General features: G+C 35.1%; 1 pseudogene; it reads left to right on the top strand.

Moving 5' to 3' along the window:
• The first annotated feature begins 1,850 nt into the window (after positions 1 to 1,850).
• Positions 1,851 to 2,202, top strand: LOC129033910 (NADH dehydrogenase [ubiquinone] 1 alpha subcomplex subunit 5-like; annotated as a pseudogene).
• The last annotated feature ends 16,917 nt before the right edge of the window (positions 2,203 to 19,119 follow it).

Here is a 19,119-nt window from a genome sequence, read left to right as displayed (position 1 = left end):
AAATGTTAATATTTGGACAGGTTGAGTAAATAAAATATATTATTTAATTTTATGTCTCTTTTTACCTTTTAAAATATGACTAATGAAAAAAATTTACATTATACATGTGGCTTACATTTGTGGTGTGCATTGTATTTATACCAGACAGCATTCGTCTAGAATATATAAATGAAATGTTAAAACTTTATTAATTATATGTTTCTTTATAGGAATGTTCTGTGATCTGATGCGATTGTGCAAATGTGTATCACCTTAATATATAAACCTTTGAATGTATTTAAAATAAACAAGCAGACATGCATTGCCTTTTTGAATATAGGGCACTATCTTATGTGTATTGTGCCTAGCAGTAGTTTGAAAATATTGACAAAAATGGACTTATCATTATGGAAACAAACTCTTTCCTTCCTTCCTTCCTTACTTCCCTCCCTCCTTCCCTCTCTCCCTCCCTCCTTTCTTTCTTTCTTTCTCTCTCTTTCCTTCCTTCCTTCTTTCTTTTCTTGTCTTTCTTTCTTTTTTCTTTCTTTCTCTTTCTTTCTTTCTTTTTTCTATTATATATTTATGCATTTATTTCTCTTAAATAAATACATAAATTATCTTTCTTTCTTTCTGTCTTTCTTTCTGTCTTTCTTTCTTTCTATTATGTGTTTATGTATTTATTTCTCTTAACCTCTTCTTGCATACCAAGGAAACACATTTATTGACACATATAAATAGAAATGGCTCCAGGCACAGTTTGATTCAATTTCAAGTGACATTACTAGATCAATATGTTGGTTCTCCATTGGCCCTGTTGTCAGGATCTGACCAGTTGCTCTACTGGCTTCAGGCTCAGAGCGTGACAAAAGTCCAGAACGTAAGTCCAGTTCTTATGTTCTGAAGATAAACCCAGTTCCTATCTTGTAGATCTCACTCAAATTCTAGAAGTCATTCTCTGACCTTGGCTTAAATAGTGACACTTCCATCCTTTGTTGAAGAAAGAAGATTGATTTTCTGTTGAAATACCAAACTTATAATTATGACTTTATTGCAGAGACTGCTAGTTGTTGCCCAATAACTACTTTCAGTTTCTTTCTTAGTAATAGGATCCTGATTTTTGCTGGACATAATAAATAAACACCAAAATTTTTAGAGTCCCTTATGGCTAGGTGAGTACAGGTGACTCAGTGGTAGCCGATGGAATGTTGTGATTTCTGACAAGTATTCTTTAAAGAAATGCACATTCTTCTTCATCCTTGTTTCCTTTTTTTTAGGCTAAAATGCATATGTTGAAATGTATCTGTGATGGTTGAGCTCAAGCAGGCTCTTTTGACATGATGTATGGGGAGGATCACAAGACAATGTTAGCAAAGAAATCTGAAAAACCCTGATGATTATAAAACTTTCATATTAGATTTAGACTGGTTTAGATTACATAAGAAATATAAATTTCTATCTTGCTTAAGCTACTGTTATTTTGAGTTTTCTATTATACTACTCGTAATTGAACCAAATCTTTGTTAAGATAATTCCAAACTACTGATGTTGTATAAGATCCATGTCATGAATATTGGATGGCTATTAACATTAAGAAGCAAAATAAATCAAATTTTACTAATACTTAAAAAAATTTGGTTTTGTTCTATCCTGTATTTTATTGCATATTTCTTTAGATATCCTATTTTTCTCTATATTAATGTTTTGATTATAATTTATAGTTGAATGTTTTCTTAAATTGTAACATTTAATTGTTTATTAAGATTACTTAGTATCATGTTACAATTATTCAGGTTTTTAAAAAGTAGTTTATCGTGATGTAATTTGAGAGGTGCCGGATTGATTATCAAACTTCATATACATTTTTGTCTGTCATGGCGAGTGTGCTGAAGAAGACCACTGGCCTTGCGGTATGCAAGAGTCCACATGAGAGGCCAAGAATATTGTACACAAATTTTCTTGATGTTCTTGAGCAAATCTGTAAAAATGCAGTATAGAGAAAGTATACAGAAAGTATACAGAAGAGATTACTAATGAGAAGCCGGCTATGAGCATAGTGGAATCAGATGTTCAAAAATTAGAAGACCAACTTGAAGGTGGCCAAATAGGAGAGAGATTCTCCTGGGTAAAAATGAACTAAGTCTGGCAAGACAAATGATGCAGTGGAAAACATGGAAGCCATTAGTGGAAGAGCCTCCTGCCCATCAGTGGAAATGGCCAATATAATTATTGAATGACTTTGGTGGGTTGATGGGAAATTGATGTAATTTAAATATTCTGTTATATTAAGAGTGTGTCCATATTATTGACATTTTATAATCAAGAAAAGTGATATAGAAAATGTTTAGGAGAATGTTAAAATTAGTGATTATGGAAATATGGTCTTGTGAATCAATTTTTGATTTGTAAATATTCACACAAATTATTTCAAAGATGATATTTCTTTGAACAGAGGGGTCATGGGAAGATTTTAAAATTAATTTAAATAATTCTGAAAGATCTTCAATGTAGAGGCCATAATCAAAAAGTAAAGGTTTTTGGTAGTATGTTCAATACATCATTTAATTTTAAAAATTATCTTGAAGAAGAAAAGGTCCTTAATTATTATTGTCAAAAAAATTATAGATCACTATTTGAATATTTTCAAATATGATAAAATAGCACAAGTGGCTGGCGATAAAATTTGAAATTATGGTTAACCTCCTTGGCAGTGACCTTACATATGTAAAGTAAGATTTAAACATATAATTATATAGATTGTAAAATTAATAATACATATCATTTTATTTTAGTCATTATTAGAATCATACCATTTACTTGGTTTTTATATAGTCTTAATTTTATTATATTTTGTTGTTACTATATTTGAAAACTATCAAATAGGAATACATTGTACAGTTGAAGAAATTGATTAGGTGCTTAAAAAAAAGATTTCCCATTGCATAGAGGTAGTTGGAAAAACTTTCGTTTTGTTGCATTTATGGAAATCACTTTTCTAGCCTGTGGCCTTTAATTTTCTAAATCAACCTAATTACATAAGGATAGAGGCAGAATTTTTGTAATAGAGACATTAATAGTTTCTAAAGTTTATCTGGCATATGAATAGGCTTATGTTTAAAACATCATAGTCATATGACTGTAAAGTGGAATATGGCAACACAATAATAGTGGGGGACTTTAATACTTTAATACTCCACTGACAGCACTAGACAGGTCATCAAGACAGCAAGTCAACAAAGAAACAATGAACTTAAACTATATCCTTCGACAAACTGACTTAACAAATATTTACAGAACATTCTATCCAACAACTGCAGAATATACATTCTATTAATCAGCACACGGAACATTCCCTAAGATAGACCATACGACAGGCCACAAAACAAGTCTCAACAAATTTAAGAAAACCTAAATTATAAGCAAGCACTCTCTCAGACTGCAATGGAATAAAATTGGAAATCAATTCCAAAGGGACCTTGAAGACCATCCAAATACAGGGAAATTAAATAACCTACTCCTGAATAATCACTGGGTCAACAACAAAATCAAGATGGAAATTTAAAAATTCTTTGAACTGAATGATAATAGTAACACAACCTATGAAAATATCTGGGATACAGCAAAGGTGGTGCTAAGAGGAAAAGTCATAGCATTAAATGCCTACATCAAAAAGTCTGAAAAAGCACAAATAGACAATCTAAGGTCACACTCTACAAAGCTAGAGAAACAAAGACCAGTTAAACCAAAACCCAAAAGAAGGAAAGAAATATCCAAAGTCAGAGCAGAACTATTATAAATAAAATCAAAACAAAAAATATAAAAAATAAATGAAACCAAAATCTGGTTCTTTGAAAAGAGAAGTAAAATTGATAGACCATTGGTGAGATTAACCAAGAAAATGAGAGAGAAGATCTAAATAAACTTAATTAGAAACAAAATGGGAGAAATTACAACTGATAGCACAGAAATACAAAAGATTATTCAAGGCTACTATGAACACCTTTATGTATATAAACTTAACAGTCTAGAGGAGATGGATAAACTCCTAGAAATAAACAACCCTCCTAGATTAAACAAGGAAGATATAGAATCTCTGAAAAGACCAAACAAGCAGTGAGATTGGAATGGTAATAAAAAATTTGCCAACAAAGAAAAGTCCAGGACCAGATAGATGGATTCACAGCTGAATTCTGTCAGACATTCAAAGAATTGGTACCAATCCTATTGACATTATTTCACAAAATAGAGAAAGGAGACATCCTCCCTAAATCATTCTATGAAGCCAGTATCACCCTTATACCAAAACCAGGGAAGAGCCTAACAAAAAAAGAAAATACAGACCAATATCCCTGATGAAAATAGATGCAAAAATCCTCAAAAAAAAAAAAATACTAGGAAACTGAATCCAACAGCGCATCAAAAAGATAAACCACCATGATCAAGTGGGTTTCATACCAGTGATGCAGGGATGGTTTAACATATGTAAGTCAATAAATGTGATACACTACATAAACAGAATTATAAATGAAAATCACATGATCATGTCAATAGATGCCGAAAAAGCATTTCACAAAATCCAGCATCACTTTACGATTAAAACCCTCAGCAAAATTGGCATAGAAGGGACATACCTTAAGGTAATAAAACCCGTCTATGACAAACCCACAGCCAATATTGTACTGAATGGGGAAAAGTTGGAAGCATTCCCCCTGAGAGCTAGAACAAGACCAACATGCCCAGTTTCACCACTTCTATTCAACATAGTACTGGAAATCCTAGCCAGAGCAATCAGACAAGAGAAAGAAATAAAGTGCATCCAAATTGGTAAAGAGGAAGCCAAATTGTTGCTGTTTGCTGATAATATGATTGTATACCTAGAAAACCCTAAAGACTCATCCAAAAAGTTCCTAGAACTGACAAATGAATTCAACAGTTTCAGGATAGAAAATTAATGTACACAAATCAGTAGCTCTGCTGTACATCAAGCTGAGAATCAAATCAAGAACTCAATCCCTTTCATAATAGCTACAAAAAATAAAATAAAATACTTAGGAATATACTTAACCAAGGATGTGAAAGACCTCTACAAGGAAAACTGCAAAACACTGCTGAAAGAAATAATAGAAAACACAAGCAAATGGAAACACATCCCATGCTTGTGGATGGGTAGAATCAATATTGTAAAAATGACCACATTGCCAAAAGAAATCTACAAATTCAATGCAATTCCCATCAAACTACCACCATCATTCTTCACAGAAATAGAAAACACAAACCTAAAATTCACCTGGAGCCCAAAAAAAGCCTGCATAGCCAAAGCAAGACTAAGAAAAAAGAATAAATCTGGAGGCATCATATTACTCAACTTCAAACTATACTATAAGGCCTTAGTCGCCAAAATAGCATGGTTCTGTTATAAGAGTAGGCACATAGACCAATGGTACAGATAGAGAACCCAGAAATAAAGCCAAATATTTATAGCCAACTGATCTTTGACAAAGCAAACAAAAACATAAAGTGGGGAAAGGACTCCCCATTCAACAAATGCTGCTGGGAAAATTGGCAAGCCACATGTAGAAAAATGAAACTAGATCCACATCTCTTAGCTAATACAAAAATCGACTCAAGTTGGATCAAAGACTTAAATCTAAGACCTGAAACCATAAAGATTCTAGAAGATAACATTGGAAAAACCCTTTTAGACATTGGCTTTGGCAAATACTTCATGACCAAGAAACCAAAAGCAAACACAACAAAAAGAAGGATAAGTAGATGAGACTTAATTAAACTAAAATGCTTTTGCACAGCAAAAGAAATAATCATCAGAGTTAACATACAACCCACAGAATGGGAAAAATCTATACATCTGACAAATGACTAATGTCCAGAATCTACCAAGTACTCAAACAAATCAGCAAGGAAAAAACAATCCCATCAAAAAGTGGGCTAAGAACATGAAAAGACAATTCTCCAAAAAAATATACAAATGGCCAGCAGCATATGGAAAACTGCTCAACATCACTAATTATTAGGGAAATGCAATTCAAAACCACAATGTGATATATCACCTTACTCCTGCAAGAATGGCCATAATAAAAAAATAATAAATTTTGCCTTGGATGTGAATGAAGGGGAATACCTTTACATTATTGATGGGAATGTAAACTAGTACAACCACTATGGAAACCAGTGTGGAGATTCTTTAAAAAACCAAAAGCAGAACTACCATTTAATCTAGCACCCCTCTACTAGGTATCTACCCAGAGGAAAAGTAGTCATTATACAAAAAATATATATATTTGTACATGCATATATAGCAGCCCAATTTGCAACTGTAAAAATATGGGACCAGCCCAAATTACCATTGATTAATGAGTGAATAAAGAAAATTGGTATATAGATGTCATGGAATACTACTCAGCCATAAAAAAGAATGAAATAGTGGTATTCTCAGCAACATGGATGGAATTGGAGACTATTATACTATGTGATGTAACTAGGGAATGGAAACCAAACATTGTGTATTCTCACTCATAAGTGCGAGCTAAGCTATGAGGACTCAAAAACATAAGAATGAAACAATGAACTTTGGGGATTCAGGGGAAAGAGTGGGAGGGGAATGACGGATAAAAGACTACACATTGGGTACAGGGTACACTGCTTGGGTAATGGGTGCCCCAAAATCACAGACATCACTGCTAAGGGACTTATTTATGTAACCAACACCACCTGCACCCTAAAAACTTATTGAAATATAAAATCAATTAAAAAACACAAAACTTTGTAAACATTTTTGGTTTAGTATTTATTACTACCATGTTGGCAATTATTAAATTAATGCCAAGGTTCCTCCCTGGACACGAGGTTTCACTGGTTCTATAAAGATTTAGCCATATCTAATCTTTTATACCTTAGTACTTTTGGTAATATCATGGTTATCTATAAAAATATGAGTCAAATAAAGATCTGAGTGAATGTGTACTTGTAAATAAAATTTTAAAATGCAGAAATTTAATTAAATTTGAAGGAGAAAACAGATCCAAGTATTCTTGTAATCAGACCAAAGTGAAATAACTTTTGTCTTCCACTTAAAAACGAATTAAGGAAGAAGGCAGGATTGAGTTGTCTCAGTAAGCCAGTGTTAAATAAGCTTAGATAAATTCATTTTTTTAAGAAAGAAAGGATAATGAAATCCTGGAGAATTGAAGGGAAGAAAATAGATGAATTAACCCAACAACATGGAGAAGGAGTTCACAAAGTGTACAGCAAAGACAACGTTGAGAGTGAATAAGATATATCTCTGTAAAGGGAACACGAAAGTTAAGAGGAAAAGGAATAATTTTGAATCAGATAATCAAGTTGGGAGGCAGCTGCAGCAGTTCATACATAACCTGTAAGAATGGAAGTAAACAGTAGATTGGAAAGAGATTAGGAACTATTTAACAGAAAATTTAATAAGAATCTAGATCTGTATTTATAGGTAGTGAAGGGTTAAAAATCTCATCAACATGGTTTATTGAGGAAGAATGAGCAACTGGGATGAGGAACTTTAGAAGAAAAAAATAGTAGAAGAGAAAGGAGCAGTTTTGTCTTTATCAAGTTGGTAATGAGATAGTTGCAAATACCCTCAGTTAAATCAACAAGGGAAGTTCAGAGATGGATAAACATTCTGGGGTGACCACATCACTTGAGAGCAATAGGGTTTCATGAAATTGAAATGTTTTAACACTCTAGTCAAATACTATTAAGAGGTGACAGAGTGCTGGCAGTCCTCACAGCCCTCGCTCGCTCTCGGCGCCTCCTCTGCCTGGGCTCCCACTTTGGCGGCACTTAAGGAGCCCTGCAGCCCACCGCTGCGCTGTGGGAGCCCCTTTCTGGGCTGGCCAAGGCCGGAGCCGGCTCCTTCAGCTTGGAGGGAGAGCTGGTAGCGGGAACCCGGGCTGCGCGCGGTGCTTCCGGGCCAGCTGGAGTTCCGGGTGGGCGTGGGCTTGGCGGGCCCACACTGGGAGCAGCCCGCCGGCCCTGGGCAATGAGGGGCTTAGCACCCGGGCCAGCGGCTGCGGAGGATGTACTGGGTCCCCCAGCAGTGCCGGCCCACTAGCGCTGTACTCGATTTCTCACAGGGCCTTAGCTGCCTTCCCCGGGGCAGGGCTGGGGACATGCAGCCCGCCATGCCTGAGCCTCCCACTCCCCTCCGTCTGCTCCTGTGCGGCCGGAGCCTCCCCGATGAGCGCCGCCCCTGCTCCACCGCACCCAGTGCCATCGACCACCCAAGGGCTGAGGAGTGCGGGCGCAAGGCGCAGGACTGGAAGGCAGCTCCACCTGCAACCCCAGTGCGGGATCCACTGGGTGAAGCCAGCAGGGCTCCTGAGTCTGGTGGGGACATGGAGAACTTTTATGTGTAGCTCAGGGATGGTAAATACACCAATCGGCACCCTGTGTCTAGCTTAGGGTTTGTGAATGCACTAATCCGCACCCTGTATCTAACTACTCTGGTGGGGCCTTGGAGAACCTTTATGTCTAGCTCAGGGATTGTAAATACACCAATCGGCACTCTGTATCTAGCTCAAGGTTTGTAAACACACCAGTCAGCACCCTGTGTCTAGCTCGGGGTTTGTGAATGCACCAATCGACACTCCGTATCTAGCTACTCTGGTGGGGACTTGGAGAACCTTTGTGTCCACACACTGTATTTAGCTAATCTAGTGGGGATGTGGAGAACCTTTGTGTCTAGCTCAGGGATTGTAAACTCGCCAATCAGCGCCCTGTCAAAACAGACCACTGGGCTCTACCAATCAGCGGGATGTGGGTGGGGCCAGATAAGAGAATAAAAGCAGGCTGTGTGGGCTAGCAGCGGCAACCCCCTTGGGTCCCCTTCCACACTGTGGAAGCTTTGTTCTTTTGCTTTTTGCAATAAATCTTGCTACTGCTCACTCTTTGGGTGCACACTGCTTTTATGAGCTGTAACACTCACCGTGAAGGTCGAAGGTCTGCAGCTTCACTCCTGAAGCCACTGAGACCATGAGCCCACCGGGAGGAATGAACAACTCCAGACCCACCGCCTTAAGAGCTGTAACACTCACCGCGAAGGTCTGCAGCTTCACTCCTGAGCCAGCGAGACCAGGAACCCACCAGAAGGAAGAAACTCCGAACACATTTGAACATCAGAAGGAACAAACTCGGACACGCCGCCGTTAAGAACTGTAACACTCAGGGCGAGGGTCCGCAGCTTCATTCTTGAAGTCAGTGAGACCAAGAACCCACCAATTCCGGACACATTATGGCTCTTCTGATTCTTGAAGAGAGTAGAAAATATACATTATGATGAAATGATTTCAAATCACTGAGTATTTGCACAATTAATTTTAAGCATAACAAATAATATGGAATAAAGATATTCCTTTGAAACATTTTTTCTCTAGGAAATGGGTCTTAATTTTAATTTGTATTATATTGCGGAAAAATCTAGTTGTACTACTCTAAAAATGATGAAAGGAAAATGTTTCAAACTATACATTTGTGGGAAAGGATGGTTTAATATGAAAAGGATAATAGTGCATTGGGCTGAGACACATCGATAACAGCATTCACACCAACCCATGGCAATGATGGAAGTGTGCGTTTTGTCAGTGTGTGAGGCGCAACAATGATCAGCCTCTGCCAAGTAGCTTATGGTTTTTAACCCCAAAAATGAATTCTAGAACTGTCATTGATGGGAAGTTGAATACTTGCTTACAAAAATATTCGTGTGTTACACATATGAATTCTGTTAGGTTCCCTAGAATGTGGAGGTATTAGAGATATGTGTGTTTTTATCCAGGTGGTAGAGTTTTATTTCAATTCTGGCATAGTCCAGGTGTTTCTTTTGCATGCCTGTGAACACACATAAGGGGTCAATGAACCCAGATATATATCAGAGTACAAATATTTTTTGAATTATTGCTTTGAATTCTTGTCAAATGTTTTGTATTAGGAATAATATAAAATATGATTTTAATACATATGTATTTTTATACCCATGTGAATACTTTATGGAAAATTTAATTAGGTTTATATTAGAATATATACACACATATATGTGTGTGTAGTGTGCGTGTATAAAATTAGTGCTGCTTAGTAGCTGAAAATCTTTTGGAACCTCTTTAAGATGGTCAAGGAAATAAAAAATTAAAAGGGCATGGCTTATTTTTCTAAGTAATTCAGATTTATGAAAGCCTGAGCTCTTATTACAGTTATGCCACCCACTTCTAGAAATTAAGTTTATTCTTTTTCTTACTTGCTTTGAGGAGTAGAAGCTAGAAAAGTACTCAAGTATGCAAATATAGATCCTAGATGGGTTGGGAAAGAAAATGAAATAATGGATTTATTGAATAATTCTGCACTATTTTATTAAAAACTAAGAAGCATTTCTATAGTGCTGTACAGAATTTAAAGCACTTTTTTTTTTTTACAAACTATCACATTTGAATTCTCATAAAAATCAGTTATAATCTTTCCAAATTTGTGCTTCTGTTAAAGTAGTGTATACAGTTATTTATGGTATGCGTATTGATTGGCCTCATTCTTTTTTTTTTTAAATTATACTTTAAGTTCTGGGGTACATGTGCAGAATGTGCAGGCTTGTTACATAGGTATATATGTGACATGGTGGTTTGCTGGACCCATCAACCCATCATCTACATTAAGTATTTCTCCCAATGCTATCCCTCCCCCAGACTCCCTCAAGGATCTAGAACTAGAAATACCATTTGACCCAGCCATCCCATTACTGGGTATATACCCAAAGGATTGGCCTCATTCTTGGCTTCCTTTTATGTATTAATTTATATATTCTTCATTCTTTTTCCCTCTAAATTGTATTATCTTCTCTAATTGTGTGTTCTTAAAAGTTTGCTTAATATTTTCATTAATAAATTAAGGAAGATATTTAATTGAAATGTTAAATTTTATTCCAATTAAATACGGGAAATAAAAGTGATAATGCAATTTTACATTAAAAAAATCACCTAGATTTAAAATGGTTGTCTACTTTTGCCTATATGCTAATGTAACTAAGGTCTAATGTTAGACAACTAGTTTTTTCACCACAGTTTCTCCACACTTCTTTGTTCTATGAGGTTATCTTTGTTATCCTATGCACAAATTAATGCATTCTTCAAAACCAGTTTAGAGGCCGGGAGTGGTGGCTCACGCCTATAATCTCAGCACTTTGGGAGGCCGAGGTGGTTGGATCACCTGAGTTCAGGAGTTCGAGACCAGCCTGGCCAACATGGCAAAACTCCTTCTCTACTAAAAATACAAAAATTAGCCAGGCATGGTGGCACAAGCCTGATATCCCAGCTACTCGTGAGGCTGAGGCAGGAGAATCGCTTGAACCTGGGAGGCAGAGGTTGCAGTGAGCCGAGATCACACCATTGCACTCCAGCCTGGGCAACAAGAGCAAAACTCCGTCTCAAAAAAAAAAAAAACCAAAAAACCAGTTTAGAGAGTGAAAGCTTCTGTAGAAAATGTTTAATAATAATATTGCTGGGCTTTTAGAAGCCAAAGCCTTATGGAATCTTGCCATTACGGAGCTCCAAGTTCATAGCCATGTAGGAAAAACCAATACAAAAAAAAAAAGACAACTATCATCACAAAAAAAAATTTTCTCCAGTCCACTCTTTTCACTTTTCCTGCCTAGAGGTTCCAGGTCTCCATATTCCCTTTTGGGCCGCTCATGCTTTCTTCTCGTCTATCTATTCCTTCCTAATGCCAGTTCCAAAAAAAAAAAAAAAAAAAAAAAAGTCTCTGCTGCCATTCATACATCTTTTTTTAAACTTTAAGAAAACTTGTGGAATGAAGACTCCCTTTCAAAATTTTTCTGCCTAAATAATTCCAAGTACCAGTTAGCTCTTACATTTTTAGGCAAAAGTCCTTTTTTGCTATTTCTGAAATTGTTTTCCTATTTTTTTAATGTCTGACAGCCTTGAGTTCATCAAACTCCAGATTTGTAAAGCCTGAGTCCCCTACATTAAAGAAGATCACATCCTCAATAACCCAAAAGATTGAGCCAATGATTTCCAGAGTAAAAGAGAGCCACGGTCATTGTTAATCTTCAGTAGTGGTCGCTGTTTCTTACAATGCCCATTTAGGAGTCCAAAGTGATAATAGTAGTGGTAGCCAACATTCTTGAGTGCAATCTGTCAGACATTGATTTATATACTTTTTCTCAATTATTACAAAGCTTTATGATTTAGTACTCTAATGACCCCATTTTACAGAGGAGATGGCTGATTTTCAATCATTTTCTTTAGAGAAATTTGGCACTTCTGTTTACAGTAATAGTTTCTATATTTAAATACATATTATATATACATATAGGTTGCTAGAGAGACTTATTAGTACTTTTTTTTTAACTAAATGATTTGGGTCTATTCTTAGAATTTAGTTTCATCACCTGTAGCAGAGTATCTTTGAGGAAAATAAATATATACCTTTCTTGCTGTTTCTATAGTTTTGTTGAAAACATCGCTCCTTTTGAAACCTCCTAAAGAAAGTGAAAAACCAAATATTTTGAATCTTTAAATGATTTCATTGTGTTCAAATATTTATGGGCTGGTAGAAGAAGTTCTGAGAGAGCAAGAAACAAGAACTCAAGCGATGATTGGAGATTTTAGTTTCTGAGGGGTTTGAAGGTTCTGAAAGGCAGTAGCTGGGTTTGCTGTCATTTACAAAAGCCCGGGAGAGCACAGACAAGATTTAAAGGGCCTTGAAGTTGAAAGAGAAAACAAAGGGAAGGAGGAAAGTGGATGCTAAAAAAGGTTCACCTAAGTTTAGGGTGAGTTAGAGGAACCAGGACATGACCAGGGTGTAGGTTGTCAAGGAAAACAGAACAGAAATCCTGAAAACTTTTATCCAATTAGGAATTTACAAAGCACTTTATAATTATAATTCTTCATTAATGTGCTTTGAAGAAGTATCATTCGGCTTAAAAAAGGAGTAACTGTTGATTAGATGAAGAGCAGAAGTAAGAAAATTAAGATCGGTTCTGGATTTCTGAAGTATTTTACCTATGTTTGACACTAGTTCAATTATTTTTTAATGAGTGTTACCAAAATAACTGTAGGGAGGGGTCATAAAAAGAAGGAGAAGAAATTCTTTTATACCTCAAAGTTCTAATAGTAAGTTTAAAATAATAACATATTTACCTTAAGCATATCATACGAGTTAAAGAAGAAGTTCCTGAAGTATGGTACGAAAGCAGCAGTTCCGGGAACTTGTTAGAAATGCAAACATTTGGGTCGCTCTAGAGTTCTTGAATCAGAAACTCTGGGGTGGGGCCAGGCCTTTTAACGTATTTTCACAAGCTCTCCGGGTGATTTTGATGTATGCTGAAGCTTGAGAACCACCGAGTTAAGGTAACACTAGGTACTGTAGCAGACATATGCCCAGTCTCAGTAGTGTAAGACAATGAGTGTTAAAATTTCTGCTTATGCAAGAGCTCAAGAATGGCATTGCTCCTTGAAAGGGTGTCCTCCCAGGATGCAGTCTCCCATTTTGTGTCTGTCACATTTACCATGTGACTCCACATATCTTGGGAGCCATTTCCATTGCAGTCACCTTGAATGGAAACAATAATATCGCTTCAACTAATATTTCTTTGGGTCACATCTAACTGCAAGTGAGGCTAGAAAATGCAGCCTAGCCTTGTGCCTAAAAGCCTGAGGAAGCCAATGTGATCAGCTAGCTCACTTTGCCAAGCATAAGCTTATATATACACATATCTTTTTTTTTTTACTCTAGTGTCTTTATTGAACTACATATTTTTTTTCTAGTCTCATAGCTCATTTATTTGCAACATATGTTCATAGCCTGTTGACAATTTCAACATTCAACTTCATCTTGGATACTATATCTCCTTAACAATTTTACAGTTAAAGATTAAAAACAACCTGGTTTTCGAATTTTGTCAGTTTCAATTTTAACATAAATTCTTATGTCCATTCATGCTATACAGTAGCCCCATGTGTCTAAATTAACTTAGTGGAAATGTTTATTTCCTCTAGAATAAATATATTTTTATGTTTATCATCTTTTATATGCCAAGAACATAAAACTGTAGCCTTGATACCCTCGTATAAACTGGAAGAGCAACAAACATATTTTAATAAATATTGGTCTTATTGCAAAGGATAGGAATAAACATTATCTTTAGACAACCTACCCATTGCATTACTAATTTTATCCTGACTCTTCAAAGAGCATTCTTTCCTTCTCCTTCATTTTTGGATTTCTGCCAGAAGACAAAGAGCACAAGTTATTCAACTTGGTCTTTGGAGAGAGACAACCAAACTGGCAGATAATTTAATAACACTGTTTGACCTCTTTGTCATATTGATTTATTTATTTACTTATTGGAGAGGAATGTACACACTGGAATGTTCTATTAAATGAGGTATGAAATCATCCTAGGAATGAGTACACGTGTATGTGTACATTTCTCTGAAGTAGACATTCGGCTAAACTAGATACCACATTGAAGATATGTAAAGTATTGTGATTTTGTGGTTTTATTCTAAGACCTTTTACATTGCCCACTTGAAAGTCTATGAAAATAGTTTGTCTACCTTAAAATCTGAAAATATCACTCATTATGAAGCAAAACTAATGCCTCAGATCTCTGGAATTCTTTTGATAACTCTGTCCTGCATTTCTAATGGGCATTTGTCTTTTTTGAGAACATGCACATTTTAAAACTTGTGTCTGGACTGGATGTTTATACTCAACTGTAAATATCAATTAAAATTGATGAAACCTTATTCCTAGTTTTGTAGAGTTAAAAAATGTATCCCAAAATATCGCAGGAAGTTTTAGAAATGGGATATTTTTGTTTATTTCAAACGTTAATTCAACACAAAATACTTTTTATGGGGAGTTCAATAATTGTTGTATTACTCAGAAAAATAAGCATTTCTTTGAGTATTGTAACACTAAAGCATCTATGAATATCTATTGAATAACTGTAACAGATTATTTTCCTAACATTGGCCCTAACTGGTTTGTGTTAGACATAGTTTTGCTGCTCAGGGACAAACACATACAATGAAAATTAACAGAATGTATAATATATATTTACCATATTTAGGGTAGATTTGCCACTATTTGCGGAAATAATCTATGACCAAATAGCACACTATGTGTGTGATATCTGCTACCATTTTGTAGGTTTTCACTTTTAGGACTATCTCTCCAGATATGGTTTATTACTTCCTGAATATTCTCCTTCCAATTTAAGTAAGCTGCCACTAGTTGAGCAGTGAATATAAGGTTAGAATTTTGAGTTATTAAGATGATGTTTCTTGCATATTTTGTCAATTGTAATGGAGAATTCATACCAGGTCTGTATATAAAGACAATTCTTACATTATGCTTTCCCCTTTATTTTTCTCAATGTAGATATTTATTGTGTAAAGCAAATCATAGCTTACCTTTGTATTCTGTACTTCAAGTAAGGCATATATTTTGTTTGTATTTTCCTCAGTAGTTGCTCACTTCCTGAAGTCTCCAGAGCATGACCTAATTAGTCTCCTCTCCAAAGGAAGTTTGGAACTCCAAAGGAAGTTTGTCTAATTTGTGAATGTCACTTTAGGTTTTCCCACTCTCATTCTGACTCACAACAGATGCTATAAACTTCTCCAGTCTTTCTGTTTTCCTGCTTATCAGTAAGCATAACTGTTTATCAGTGAGCAATTCCTGCTTATCAGTAAGCATAAGATAGCAGACAAAAACCCTTGTGTTTCACATATCTTGTGCTATTTTTACGATGTTCTAGTGAAATAATGCTTCTCCCTCTTTGTACCATTTCACAGATGAGTATCTTGAAGGACAGAGATGTCAAGTAACAGGTCCAGGGAAAGTATAAATAATGAGGACGGAGATCAAAACTCCTAATTCTCAAGGCAGGTTTCTATTTTAGTTAGAACTTGTGGCTTCTTCATCAGGTTACATCTCACCTTTTCCTGCCCATTATTTTTAAATTATCTAAAACTGTTGTGAATTTCAATTCTAAAAAAAAAAAAAACACGTAAATTTTTATAAGTTTTTGAATAGAAGAATTTCAGATAAAGGAGAAAATGAGAATAATAATCTAGACTTTGAAAGATAGAAGATTCTCAAAAAAGGAAGTTGGCACCATTTGTAAAGTATGATGCCCAGAAGAGAATTAGAGACAGATTTTAAGCTCTGTATATAGTGGAAAGTATTGACAATAATTAGCCAACATTTCTTCAATATTGTTTAGAATAGCAGTATTGGACATTTGAAGCAAAATCTTTAAGTGCTCCTCAAAGCTTATGGTATTGTGGAATACTCAAATTTCAATTGCAAGCTTTTTTCCCCTAACTTGTTTTTAACTTGTCAAGAAATCAGCCACAGGCAATAGATGTATTTTTGGAAAATTAAAGATTCACTCTAACTTTGTTTATGGATTTCAAGTCCTAACAACACATATTTGAAACTTTCATATTACTTTACACTTTGTTGAACGTGCACCAATTAATTTTAAAAGAGAGAAATGAAAAACTGCTTTCCCAGTAGATTCTGCGAAACATCAAGTTTGGAGTAGATATGCAAAATTAAATATAGGATTTTAGTAGTTTAAAATATCTTTTGGTACAAAAGAGAATAAATGTGCTCATTGAAAGTATATTTAAGTTGCCATTTGACTGAATTTATTTATAAGAAATTGAGCTTTTTATGTTCAACACAAATTTGGCACTCCTAAACATTGTGAGAGAGGAGTAAGTGGGAATGTTGATTACAAAATGAACTTAAAAAGTAATGTGATGATCTGATTATATCATCATAAAGTTATGCACGAAACTGAAAAGCATATACTTCTTACTGAGGCCAGTACAGATATGTTTGCATTTTGATTGTGTTATGTTAGTTATTTTGAAAGAAAAATGACATATATATATATATATATATAGTTTCACATATCTACTCCAACAATGTTTTGTAGGATCTAGTAGGAAAGCATTTTATATATTATATAAATATGAAGTCTTGGTGATGACCAAGCTTCACTGATATAAATCGTTTGTCTCAATGTTTTTGTCTTATGAAAGTAATTAACCAGAAAAAATACATATTAATTTCAAAATAGGTAAATATTTCCAACCTCTTGTCCTTGATAGTCACTTTAGAAGCATACATTGTAGCCTCTTTGTGTTCTGAGAGCAATGATTTGTAGTATAATTATCTGACAATTCTTACTTCAAAAGTCTTCTTGAAGATAACTACGTCTGGTTAATTTAGTCTTTCATTAGTGTAACTTTCATTAATTTCTACTTGTTTTACTCTCTAGATGCCAAACCTAGAAACAGAAGCCTTTTAAGTTCTGACACTTAAAAGCTTCTGACTGAAAAGTTATTTTATGAGCCAGAAAAAATAAAACTTAGAAAAAGAGTGAAACACTTTGCACTTTGAAAATTGATGCCTCCTAGTTCTAAGAATGAAGCGAGTAGCAGGTAGTGGCTACATTTTTGAGCACATTTATAAAATTACACTTATTTCTAGCACCTAGACATATGCGCTAGAAATTTTGTGAAGTTGTACACACTTGCATCACTATTTGTTTGAAATGTTTTGACTTCCTTAGAGTCAGTTATATTCACATTCATATATATGTACAAAAATAATTAAAAAGTCATATATAAATAGAAATGTCTCTTTTACTTCTCTCCATCTGTAAGGTAACTGATAATTGTTGCCACGGCTGCACTTACGGCAAGACTGGGCCAGTGCTTTATAATTATTTCTGAAGAGATAGGATTTCATATTTTAATATTTTTATTGAATTATTTCAAGGACTTGCTTACATGATTCAACTTGTCTATCTGCAAAATGGGACAGATGAGAAATTTCATGGCTACTTCACCCAAGATGTTATGCAGTGGGTATTTGAATGATCCACTCATAGGTCAATTATTATTGAGTAATTCATACAAATTCATGTACATCACTAGGGTTTATATTAATAGTGCAGTCATAGCCCAATGACATGAAAGAATAATTTAGAGACTTAAAAAAAACCCTGCTGTTTCTCCAGAGAGCAGTTTTCTCTCTCTCTGGAGAGAAAATTCTCTCTAGCATTTCAGATTTTATAAAAAATATTTCTTAGAATACATATTAGGGAACATGAGACAGGGATAGGGAGGTTGGATAGATAGGTGACCACAAACTTATCAGTGACACACAAGAATAAAGGAATTTAGTCACTTTCACATGTATTTCTACTAGGTTGATGCAAAAGCAATTGTGGTTTTTGCCGTTAAAAGTAATGGCAAACTGTTTCATAAATATTATGTGTATATATGTGTGTGTGTGTATGTGCGTACACTATTTTGTCACTAACTGTACATTTAGTCAGGTAATATTTGCCCTTTTAATAACAGAATAAAAAGAACTCATCAATTTGAAAAGGTAATGCAAAAGCGGTACAATGCTTCTAAATGTGTACGGAGCGATGAGTGCTGGAGGAAGGCCAGCTGCCAAGTAGTTGGCTTTTCGATGGTCTCTAATTTTTGCATTACATAATTCAAAGCTACTTGTGGCAAAGTATGAGATTCAGGAGGAGAGACAAGACAATTTACGAAGTTTTTTTTTAATATTTTACAAAGTCATTTATCCATCCCTTTACTATTACAATTTTGTGGATATTGCATTATATTAACATCTCTGAATAAATTAACCACTAAAATAAAACAAAATTTTATGACATTTGAATGGGTTTTCTTGTTGCTAAAGCAATAAGCTTCACTGACACAAATCTGAGTGTAACATATGGTCTCAGCCTTAGGCCAGGGTGTTCCATGTGAATTATTCCAGGCTTTTCCTTACAGTGCTGTGCTTCAAACACGAATCCAATTACCAACTGCAGTCAGGCAATTGAAAGGCTGCAGGAGAAATACTCTAATAGATGGGGAGGGGGGTAAAGGACTGTGATTTGTGTGGTAATCAACAAGAGAAGGTCAATTGTAATAGAATAGACTAGTTTCCAAGACAGAGCTAATGTAGGATGCCCTCCACTCCACGGAGGGATGCTATCAATAGATTTGTTGTTTTCATTACCAAGAATGTCACTTACTGACAAGATGAATA

The sequence above is a fragment of the Pongo pygmaeus genome, chromosome 2, assembly GCF_028885625.2.
Source record: "Pongo pygmaeus isolate AG05252 chromosome 2, NHGRI_mPonPyg2-v2.0_pri, whole genome shotgun sequence".
Lineage (NCBI taxonomy): Eukaryota > Metazoa > Chordata > Mammalia > Primates > Hominidae > Pongo > Pongo pygmaeus.
The sequence above is the reverse complement of the archived record's forward strand: the minus strand, read 5'-3'. Positions and strand labels throughout refer to the sequence as shown.